Source organism: Callithrix jacchus, chromosome 21 (assembly GCF_049354715.1).
Source record: "Callithrix jacchus isolate 240 chromosome 21, calJac240_pri, whole genome shotgun sequence".
Taxonomy (NCBI): Eukaryota; Metazoa; Chordata; class Mammalia; order Primates; family Cebidae; genus Callithrix; species Callithrix jacchus.
In genome coordinates this window covers 24,980,340-24,992,694 of record NC_133522.1, presented here as the reverse complement: position 1 = coordinate 24,992,694, position 12,355 = coordinate 24,980,340, and the positions used below count along the sequence as shown (strand labels likewise).

At 38.1% G+C, this 12,355-nt stretch overlaps 1 long non-coding RNA gene across 3 annotated transcripts in view; it reads right to left on the bottom strand.

Annotated features, from left to right (window-relative positions):
- The window catches only part of LOC144580648 (uncharacterized), a 438,055-nt gene that overhangs the window by 256,301 nt on the left and 169,399 nt on the right, over positions 1-12,355 (bottom strand). The gene's annotated exons all lie outside the window — the stretch shown is intronic.

The following is a 12,355-nucleotide window of genomic DNA, read 5'->3' as shown; positions in this document are numbered from 1 at the left end:
CTCCTTAAAAACAAAAGCAAAAAGTAGAGTGTGCTAAACTAATCTTTAGGATCAAGTTGCAGTCTGTTTTTGGGAAAGTTCAGTGTTGAAATTTGAAACCTATCTCAGGAAAAAAAAAAAAGAAAAAGAAAAGGCTGTCCTGAAATTCCATGTTGAACTTTGAATTTTTGACCACTGTTAGTTTTTATAATTAATATGAGTATTCATCACAGTGCTGTCAGCAGGTCCACGTTTCCCCTCTCTTGCCCATGAGACCGCTTTAATGATTTATTTTCAGTGTGGGGATGCTAAGGAAGCCCCTCCTGCATGGAGCAAAGAGAAACACTTTTTGGAAAATCAAGTAAGCCTTTTTTCTTATGCCCCAAGGAAGTTTTTAAAGTTCACAAGAGAGGAAGAACTAATGTATTTTCATTATTTAAATGATGTCATGGTAAGAGGAGAGGTGGGAAAAAAAAAAAGAAAGCAACTTACTGGAACAAGGGACACAAATAGGAGTGGCAGTTAATAGTTAATTAGATATCTGAACCAGTTAACCAACTTACAGTCATCAAAGCTTATACAGGACTTCAGGAAACCAGGAAAGACAAGCAGAAGAGCACTCCCCACTCCAAAATATCTTCCAATTATAACACTACTAAAGTGTTATCATAGTTACATATTTTATGCAAGCCAAAGAACAAGCCTATGACATTATTTTTTGCATTTAGCAAGCACCTAGAAAATCTCACCTTTGTAGAAAGGATTTTTTGCATTTAGCAAGCATCTAGACACAATATGAATTGTATCTTCTAGAATTCCCATGTGTTGTGAAAGGGCCTGGGGCAATAAGTGAATCATAGGGACTGGTCTTTCCTGTGCTATTGTCATGAGAGTGAATAAGTCTCAAGAGATCTGATGGGTTAATCAGGGGTTTCTGTTTTTGCTTCTTCCTCATTTTTCTCTTGCTGCCACCATGATCCTGAGGCAGCCCCAGCCATGTGAAACTATAACGTCAATTAAATATTTTTTTTCTCCGTTTCCCATGTCTTTCTCAGCAGTGTGAAAGCAAACTAATACAGTAAATTGGTAACAGTAGAGTGGGGCATTGCTGAAAACATACCCAAAAATGTGGAAGTGACCTTGGAACTGGGTAACAGGTAGGGGTTGACACAGTTTGAAGAGCTGAGAAGAAAACAGAAAAATGTGGGAAAGCTTGGAACCTCCTAGAGACTTATTGAATGGCTTTGACAAAAATGCTGATAGTAATATGAACAATAAGGTCCAGGCTGAGGTGGTCTCAGATGGAGATGAGGAACTTGCTGGAAATTGCAGCAAAGGTGACTGTTGTTATGTGTTACCAAAGAGCCTGGTGGCATTTTGCCCCTGCCCTGGAGATTTGTGGAAATTTGAGCTTGAGAGTAATGATTTAGGGTGTCTGGCAGAATAAATTTCTAAGCAGCAAAACATTCAAAAGGTGACTTGGGTGCTGTCAAGAGCATTCTGTTTTCAAAGAGAAATAGAGCATAAAAGTTCAGAAAATTTGCAGCCTGATGATGCAGTAGAAAAGAAAAACCATTTTTTGAGGAGAAATTCAAGCTGGCTACAGAAATTTGCATAAGTAGCAAGGAATCTAATGTTAATCCCCAAGACCAATGGGAAAACATCTCCAGGTCATGTCAGAGACATTCACTGCAGCCCCTCCCACTACTGGCCTGGAGGCCCATGAGAAAAAAGTGGTTTGTGGGCTGGGCCCAGGGTCCCCATGCTGTGTGCAGCCTAGGGACTTGGTGCTCTGTGTCCCAGCCACTCCAGCCATGGCTGAAAAGGGCCAACATAGAGCTCAGGCTATGGTTTCAGAGGGTGGAAGCCCCAAGTAAGCCTTGGCAGCTTCCAAGTGGTATTGAGCCTGTGGGTGCACAGAAATCAAAAATTCAGGTTTAGGAACCTCTGCTTAGATTTTAGAGGTATGGAAATGCCTGGATGCCCAGGCAAAAGTTTGCTTCAGGGGCAGAGTCCTCATGGAGAACTTCTGCTAGACCAGTGCGGAAGGGAAATGTAGGGTCGGAGCCCCCACACAGGTTCCCTACTGGGGCACTGCCTAGTGGAGCTGTGAGAAGAGGGCCACTGTCCTCCAGACTCTAGAATGGTAGATCCATCAATAGTTTGCATCTTGCACCTGGAAAAATCACAGACAGTCAAAACCAGTCCATGAAAGCAGCCAGGAGAGAGGCTGTACCCTGCAAAACCACAGGGTCAGAGCTTCCCAAGACCATGGGAACCCACCTCTTGCATCAGATGACCCGGATGTGAGACTTGAAGTCAAAGGAGATCATTTTAGAGTTTTAAACTTTGACTGTATATTAGATTTGCATGGCCCTGTAATTCCTTTGTTTTGGCCAATTCCTCCCATTTGGAACAGCTGTATTTACCCAATGCCTGTACCCCATGTATTTAGGAAGTAACTACTTTTGATTTTACAGGCTCATAGGCAGAAGGACTTGCCTTGTCTCAAAGGAGACTTTGGACTGTGGTCTTTTGGGTTAATGCCGAAATGAGTTAAGACTTAAGGGGTAGGAGGACTGTTGAGAAAGCATGATTGGCATTGAAATGTGAGGACATGAGATTCGGAGGGGCTGGGGTAGAACAACATGGTTTGGCTGTGTCCCCACCCAAATCTCAACTTGAATTATATCTCCCAGAATTTCCATGCCTTGTGGGAGGGGCCGGGGGTGATGTAATTGAATCATGGGGGCTGGTCTTTCCTATGCTATTCTCATGATAGTGAATAAGTCCCATGAGATCTGATGGGTGTATCACGGTTTCTGATATTACTTCTTCCTCATTTTTCTCTTGCCACCACCATGTAAGAAGTGGCTGTCATCTGAGGCATCCCCAGCCATGTAGAACTGCAAGTTCAACTAAACCTTATTTCTTCTCAGTTTCAGGTATGTCTTTATCAGCAGCATGAAAATAAACTAATACACAAAGTCTACATGGAACCTACTACCCACCTCCACATAAGACAACAAAAGAGCCATTTTCCAACATCTGCCAAGCCCAGAGAATGCCGATGTCAATTTATAGCAGTGCTACCCTAGTACGGCTTTTCTTGCTCCCATCTTCAGCATGTCCCGAGAGAAGCTGGAAACACAGACAGCAAGAAGAGAGAGGAGAGGCAGAAGCCAACGTGAGGAGGAAGGAAAGCTGGCCCTGCCCTGTCTCCCTCCACACAGGTTTTGCATTGCAGCAGACCTCACCTAGAAAGAAGAGAGGCTTTGACTTAACATTAAGATTAAAGTTTTGATTGTTACCCTTATCTAAACATACCAATTATTGAAAAGGGATTGTTTGGAAAACAAATGCAACCTAAGAATTTCTCCCAAAGCAGAGTAACTAATCCTGAATTATGGACTTAAAAGAAAGGTGGGAAATAAAATTAAAGTTGCTTTATAATTATCATTGGTAGTCTCATTTGTTCAATATTCTAGTGACAAAAGTGATTTTTCATGTTTTTTTAAATCATAAAAAATCTTTTTTCACTAAATAAATGGTTTTAAGTTAATTTTTAAAGTAATGTGTATTTAGCTAATAAAAATTCTCTAATCATTTTTAATCTTTACACTCCTGGAATTTTATGACAGAAATCACATAAATTCAAATTTTTCAGGGTTCTCAGAGGTTTCTTTCACAGAGTATATGAATTTCTGCCATAAATTCTGCAAAAGTAGTCAACCAGCCTCTGATTAAACACCTTCAGGTCTATAAATTCATGAGGTACTTCAGTCTTTGTTGAAAAGTGTTTATTATTAAAAAGTTGCTATTCATATTCAAGATAAAATCTAAAAACTTAGCTCCTCTACTACCTTGGCAGCTTGGCAAACATATACTCATCCTTTAATTTCCAGGTCAAATCCCTCTGAGATGATTTCCTGGTCCTAGAGAGCCTATTTGATTCCCCTTTTGGCATCCGCACTGAGTTTCTTACTTATGTGATGCCACTTAGCAGATTTTTTTTCCATCTTTGTATATTTGTCTGCCTTCTTCACCAGACTGAGCAGCTGCTAACCAACTATACTGAAACTTGCAGAGGACTCCAAGATATCAGACACAGTTCATGCTCTCAAGTTGTATAAGTTCAGAAACAAGGATACAGCATGTTCACAAGTGCCTAAGAAAGGTACAGATTTCTAAAGGAGAAACATTATTATTATAGGTTTTTTTTCCTCTCTTGGTTGAGTACCTTCACTGTAGCCTCTATTTTTTCCCTCTTCTTTAGACTACAATTTACATTTAAACTTCAATTTACCAACATCAAGTATTTGATCTTATGAAAAAGAATCATGTTCTGACTTGGGGAACATGATAACCTTAATATAAACAACTGCATTTGAGTTAAACACTCAAGGATGGAAAGTATGTGACTATAGGTAAAATGAGCTTTTGCAAAGAAAATAAAATGAGTCAAAAATCACTCAATCAGGTACCACATAACATATACAAGAAATAGCAAGTCACTCTGTTCAAGAGAAGCCTGGAATACATGGGGGAGATAATTGAGTGATCATATTAAAGAAGCAGGCTTAGCCACAATACAAAAGGGATCAAACACAGATACACATCTTGAGGTCTGCAAAAGTAAATGAGATTTGGGGCTACACTTTTCACTTCAGAAGTTGAAAGATTTGATTCCTTCTCCCAATACTCCAGCAGTTAGACCACAGGTATTAAACCCATTCCTGACTGATCCAGTGTTCTTCAGAAGACTCAAAATATGAAGGAAGTGAGCTAAAGATGTAGGGACAGTTAGAAATAATTAAGGTGGTGGTGACAGCAAAGATAGGAATCTAACTGCACAAGAGATGGAATGTTTAGCATCATTGAAGAACAGGGAGACCAACTTCAAGATGGCTGATAAGAGCCATCTGATACTTGCCTCTACCACAAAGAAGGACCAAAACAGCAAATAGATAACCACATGCTGAATAGAGCATCTGAGAGAGAACAACGGAATTCAGTAGGGAAGTAACAAGAGAGTGCTTGAAGCACAGGAGAGGAAAGCAAAGTAGGCAGCCTGGCTGGCATAGCTCAGAGTGAGAAAGCACTTCCTATTTGGGGGAAAATGTAAGCCAAAAGGCCCTAGCAGTCTCTCTTTCCATGGCAGACTTCTGTAATTCTAGCCACAGGAAAGCTTCATGGCCCTTGCATGTCCTGAGACTAGTATAGAGAGTTGCCTAGAACCCATATGAAGGCATTTTCCCAGAGAGAAAGTTTGTGCCATGACCCAAGCAACTAGAGCATAGCACTGTTTTGAGAGCTCAGCCTCCATCAGACCATATCCTGTCCTGGGTCCCAGCAGGCCCTGAATTTCCAAATCTTGGGAGCCTTGGTGACATCCCTCTGTGGCTACCCAGAGGGTTACAGCATCATGACACTGTCTGGAACAAAGGGTGCAACCAGGTCCCTAGTTCTCTGGCCCATGCAGTGTACTACATCCTGGGGCAGTGCAGTGTACCAGCAAGGCTGCTCCCCATACAAAGAAGCCAAAGTATTTGCTCCCCAGAGCCTGGGAGCCAACTGCCTGATCCACTGACACTGACAGCAAACCTACCTCCTCCAGTAACCCCACCTTCTCCAGTGGCAGAGTCCTCTCACACCTACATGTGCTGTCCCAGGGCCTATCAGCAGGCTCAGTCCACTAACTGCCGCTGTTGGCACCCACATACCATACACATTGCCTCTTGGGTTGAACCCTACCTCCTGCTGCCAGCACCAACACACACCATCTGGAAGTTTGAGGACAGGTCTGTTCTGCCTGCCACTGCCACTTCTGTCACTGACACACAACATCCAGAAGCTAGAAATCAAGCTGCCCTGATTACCATTGCCAGTGCACACACACAACATCCAGAGGCCTGGAATTTGGACCTCTCAGTCTACTACCATCAGTACATGTGTGGGCCATCCACGTGGATGAGCCTACTCCACCCACCATGGGCACACATACATGCCTCCCAGAGCCCCAAGGCCTAACCCACCAAACCTGCCTCTACTGTCACCAGTACCCTCTCACATGACCCACCCAAGTGCCTGGGGACCAGTCCTCCCAGCATGACATTGCACTGGTGATCACACAGTCTGCTGGAGGACTTGAGGATTGGCCTGCTCCCCCTACTGCCATTACTGAAGATACACATGAAACCAGAAGGCCTAAGTAGCAGCCCACCTAGCCCATCACTGTCACCACCAGTACCCAAGCATACTGACTGCAGGCCTAAGAACTGGTTCACATGGAACTAACACTGCCAGCACCCAAGATTTCAAATAATCTAACACAGCACCTCAAGGAACTAGAAAAACAAGAACAAACAAAACCCAAAATTAGAGGAAGAAAACAAATAATAAAGAGCAGAGCAGAACTCAATAAAATAGAGACCTAAAACACAATATAAAAGATTAACAAAATGAAAAGCTAGTGTTCTAAAAAAATAATTAAAATTAATAAGGCATTAACTGAACTAAACAAGAAAAAAAGAAAGAAGACCCAAATAAATAAAATCATAAATGAAAAAGAAGACATTACAATTGACACGATAGAAATGTAAAGGATCACTAGAAACTATTATGGACAGCTATATGCTAACAAATTGAAAGTCTAGAAAAAGGTTGTGAAGAAAAAGGAATGATCATACACTGTTGGTGGGAGTATAAACTAGTTTAATCACTATGGAAAACAGTGTAGAGTGTCTTCAAAGACATAACAACAGAAATACTATTCTACCCAACCATCCTATTACTGGATATATACCCAAAGGAATATAAATCATTCTCTCATGAAGACATATGCACATGTATGTTCATTGTGGCACTATTCCCAATAGCAAAGACATAGAATGAACCTAAATGCCCATCAATAATAGATGAAATAAAGAAAATGTGGTACATATAAACCATGGAATAGTATGCAACCATAAAAAACAATAAGATCATATCCTTTGCAGGAACATGATAGCACTGGAGGCCATTATCCTTAGCAAACTAGCACAGGAACAGAAAACCAAATATTACATGTTCTCACTTACAATGAGATCAAAATGATGACAACACAGGAACACTCAGAGGGGAACAATAGATGCTGGGGCCTATCAGAGAGTGAGGGGTGAGAGAAGGGAGAAGATCAAGAAAAATAACAAATGGGTGCTTGGTTTAACACCTGGGTGATAAAATAATCTGTACAACAAGCCCTCATGACACAGGTTCACCCATATAACAAACCTGCACATGTATCCCTGAACTTAAAATAAAAGTTAAATTTTAATAAAAGAAAGAACATATCTCAAAATGGTCCTCATATGAAATACCTGCAGCTAGCATTATACTGGATGGGAAAAAACTGAAAATACTAATAACTGGAACAAGACAAGGATGCCTACTTTCACTACTTTTAGTTAACATGGTACTAGAAATCCTAACCAGACCAGGCAATAGAAGGAAATACAAAGTGTTCAAATTGCAAAAGAGGAAGTAAAATTGTCCCTCTCTGCAGATGACAGGATTTTACATACAATGAAAACCCTCAAACTCCACCAGAAACTCTGAGAACTAATAGAAATTCAAGAAATTCGTAGGATACAAAATCAATGCTCAAAAATCATAGCATTTCTACACACCAATAGCAAATTATCTTTAAAAAAAAAAAAGACACCAAGAAAACAATCCCATTTACAGTAGGCACAAAAATAAATAAAATACTTTGGATAAGTTTCAACAAGGAGGTGAAATATCTCTGCAATGAAAACTACAAAACACTGATGAAATAAATTGAAAACACAAACAAATGGAAAGACATCTTATGCTCATAGATTGGAAGAATTAATACTGTTAAAAGAGCCACCACTGCCCAAAGCAATCTACAGATTCAATGCAATCACTATCAAAATATCAGGGATAGTCTTCCCAGAAATTGAAAATTTGTATGCAATCACAAAAGATCCCAAACAGCCAAAACAATACTAAACAAAAACAACGAAGCTGGAGGCATCACATTACCTGACTTTAAAATATACTACGAAGCTACAGTAAACAAAACAGCATGGTATTGGTATGAAAAACAGACATACAGGCCAATGGAACATAATAGAGAACTCAGAAATAAATCCATGTATTCATAGCCAGTTTATTTTCAACAAAGGCACCAAGAACATACACTGAAGAAAGGACAGTCTCTTCAGCATCTGGTGCCGGAAAAACTGGATATCAATAGGCAGAGGAATGAAACTAGGCCCCTATCTCTCACCATATACAAAAATCAACTTAAAATGGATTAAATGCTTAAATGTAAGACCTGAAAATATACAACTACTAAAAGAAAACATAGGAGAAATGCATCATGACATTGGTTAAGGCAAAGCTTTTATCGATAGACTTCAAAAACAAAAGTAAACAAATGGGACTATATTAAACTATAAAGCTTCTGTATACCAAAGATACAATAGCATAAAAAGACAACCTGTTGAATGGGAGAAAACATTCACAAACTGTTTATTGGACAAAAGATTTATATTCAGAATATACAAGGAACGCAAACAACTCAACACCCTTCCCACTGAAAACAATCAAATAATCCCATTACAAAGTGAGCAAAAGACATGAATAGGCATTTCTCAAAAGGATACATACAAATGGACAGCAGGTATATTAAAAATGCTCAAAATCACTAATCATTAGGGGAATTCAAATAAAAACCACAGTGAAATACCATCTCACCATAGTTTAAATGACTACTATCAAAAAGAAAAAAAAATAACAGATGCTAGTGAGAATATGGAGAAATGGGAACTCTTACACATTGTTGATGGGAATGTAAATTAGTACATCTATTATTAAAAAAACGGTATGAAAGTTTCTCAAAAAACTAAAAATAATACTACTGTATAATACAGAAATCCCACTACTGGGTATTTATCAAAAGGAAAGAAAATCAGTATATCAAAGAAATACCTACACCCCAGCATTTATTGCAGCATTGTTCACAAAGGCCAAGATATGAAATCAACTTCAGTATCCATAAATGATTAATGGATAGATTAAATGTGATATACATATATACACACACAATTATATATATATATATATACACACACACACACAATTATATATATATATATATATATACACTATTCAGTCATGTTAAAGAAAGAAATTCTGTCATCTGGAGCAACGTGGATAGAACTGGAGGTCACTATAATCAACGAAATAAATGACACACAGACAAATATCAAATGTTCTCACTCACACGTGGGAGATAAAACAGTTGATCTCAGGAAGGAAGAGAGTATAACAATGGCTACTTGAACATAGGAAGAAAGGTGGAAGGTGAAGAGAGGTTTATTATTAGGTACAAATACACTATTAGATAAAAGGAATAAGTTCTAGTATTCAATAGCACAGTCAGGTGACTTTAATTAAAAATAATTTGTTGTATAGTTCAAAATAGCTGGAAGAGTGGTTTTGAATTGTTACCAATACAAATAATAAATGTTTTAGGTGACATATATCCTAATTATCAATTTGATTATTATACATTGTATGCATATATCAAAATATTACATGTATCCTATAAATTATGTTAATAAAACATAAAAATATTTTACAAATGGGAAAAAAGGAATAGTATCCCTTCAAGAACACCAAAACTTAACATTTTTAGTTGTAATGCTCAACTTTGTTTAATCGACATTTCTGACATGCTTAAATTCAGCACTGCACATTACCTAAACTACTTGAAACTGTAGTGGAAGTACTAGTATATAGAGTATACAGAGTTTAACAATATAGAGTATAACAAATATTCTAATGTCGCAATATTTTGGCTAAAGACAACTCTCTCATTTTCTATACAGGAAAAACAGGATATAAAAAAGATTTATATGCCAGAATTGATAGGAAAACATCTTCGGCTTTTAAGACATGAAACTTACTATGATTCTCACTGAGCCTTTTCCCATACATTGCAGTTAATGTTGAAAGGTGTGTGTACAGAGTGAAGACAGAATCAGAGAGACAAATACAGAAATAGAAACTCAGAGAAGAGAAAAGAAAAAGAGAGGAGATATAAATAAATATATAACATTATGTTATAATGTCTTTATATTTTAATACACACACACACTTTAGTTTGGCTATATTTAAAATTAAAATCAACTATAGGTAACAATGACATCTATGAGCAGTTTTAGGAGACCTGAATCCTTGTGACAAAGGACTTTTCAAAGTCCTATATACTGATTATTATTCTCCTCAGCAAGGACACAGGAGAGCCTCAAAGAGTTTTGTAGGGGACAAAGGTCTCATTAAATTTAAATCTGCACTCTGTCTCTCATTATGTTTAGTAAAGAGGCTCTGTCTCTTGCTATGTTCACCAATAAGAATCAAGACGTTTCCAAAAATGTTTAACTGTTTACAACCAAGTTCTTGTTTAACACCTTAGGAATGGAACATTCAACGAAAGAGTTTGATAAATACTGACTGTTTAGTCCATAGTGCCAATTTGTTTTTTTGTTGTTGTTGTTTTGATTGTCTGTTTGTTTGTTTTTGAGACGGAGTTTCGCTATTGTTACCCAGGCTGGAGTGCAATGGCGCGATCTCGGCTCACCGCAACCTCCGCCTCCTGGGTTCAGGCAATTCTCCTGCCTCAGCCTCCTGAGTAGCTGGGACTACAGGCACACGCCACCACGCCCAGCTAATTTTTTGTATTTTTAGTAGAGATGGGGTTTCACCATGTTGACCAAGATGGTCTCCATCTCTTAACCTCCTAATCCACCCGCCTCGGCCTCCCAAAGTGCTGGATTACAGACTTGAGCCACCAATTTGATTTTGAAAACCGGAATGTGTTCACTTGGATTGTAATAACCTCACAAACTATGCATTAATTGAAACATCATTAGCTGAAACGGCCCCAGAATCTCCAGGATTGGTTCTAATTGCAGGTTGCTATAAAATAAAACTGTCTTGAGCAGATTTATCCAAACACATGATGTTGCTTTGTTTTTATTTTGTTACATTTTGGTTATTTTGACATTAAGAAAAGGCTATAGACAGCAGTTAAATCATATTTTCAAACTCTAGTATAAATCTTGTTCAGTATTAAATATCTAATTTTGTGTTCCTTGGAGTTTGGAGGCATTTTAAATGAATATATATGTGAGTATAAAAAGAATCTCCCAAAATGCTCATACACTATTAGATAAAGCTATCAAATTTTGGAGTCAATAGAAACTCAATGTCCTTTTTGTCAATGCTGTTTATTTTACAAATGAGGCCCAAACTGAAATCATTGATTTTTTCAAGTTCCCACTGAAGGACTCAAAGAGAGCCAGGATGATTTGCAGGTAAGTAATCTTCAGTATTCTGTGTCCAGTCTTTGCCTATGCCTTGTTCATGGATCCAGAACCAGGACATAGTTTTCAAGTCCTTCAAAATATTCAAGGAAAAGAATCTTTATAACAGAGAATATCATAGATAACTAAGAATCCTATTTACAATATTTTATTTCCAAATTATTCCTTATCTCAATTCTAGTAAGCATTTGACAAACATTACTCTTCTCCAATGTACAGCCATATTTCGTGTTGAATTAAAAACTTTCTACAGGAAACAATAACCAATAAGCCAGTCAGCTGTGTCCAAACAGATGAGGGAGGTCCAGCTAAACTTGAAGCCTGTGTTATCAGTGGGATTTGAATGCCGCACTGTATCAACAAGGCAAGCAAGATCTATGACTTCCTCGATGTGAGTCATTTCCACAAACACCAAATGTTTCATTTTTCTCATGACTTCACACACCAAGAAGATTCAGGTAAGGAAAACTTAATGCGTTTTACAACTGCTGGAATTTTTCATCCTCTACATTTTGCCAATAATACTGTTTTATGATTATATTTTACATAATGTCTTTTTACAGGATTTTTTTTGAAGAAGATAAATTACTTTATTTGAGGCCAAATGCCTTGTACTCACATCAGAAAATCTGCCCCAATGCACCTACCCTCAATTTGTGTCTTTCTCAGAGCCATGAAGCAGGAGATGGGTTTTAAGTATAATGTCAGATGGCTTATGATTTGTTTTAATAACCAGCAGTGGGATGCTTGTTATTCACATTAAATACATAATAGACATAGCAGGTGGTGCAGTTTTCATTCTTGATAGATCTAAGAGACTGAAATATAATGTTTTATTCTATAGTATGCTTCCCTCATACTTTCTCACCAGAATCAAATAAAATTTGTGTTAGTTATTTAAAATATTGCATGGGTAGCTCTTTGCTTTTCTATTAAGTCAATGTTCGAAGAAAACAGATTATAAATACATATTACTTTTT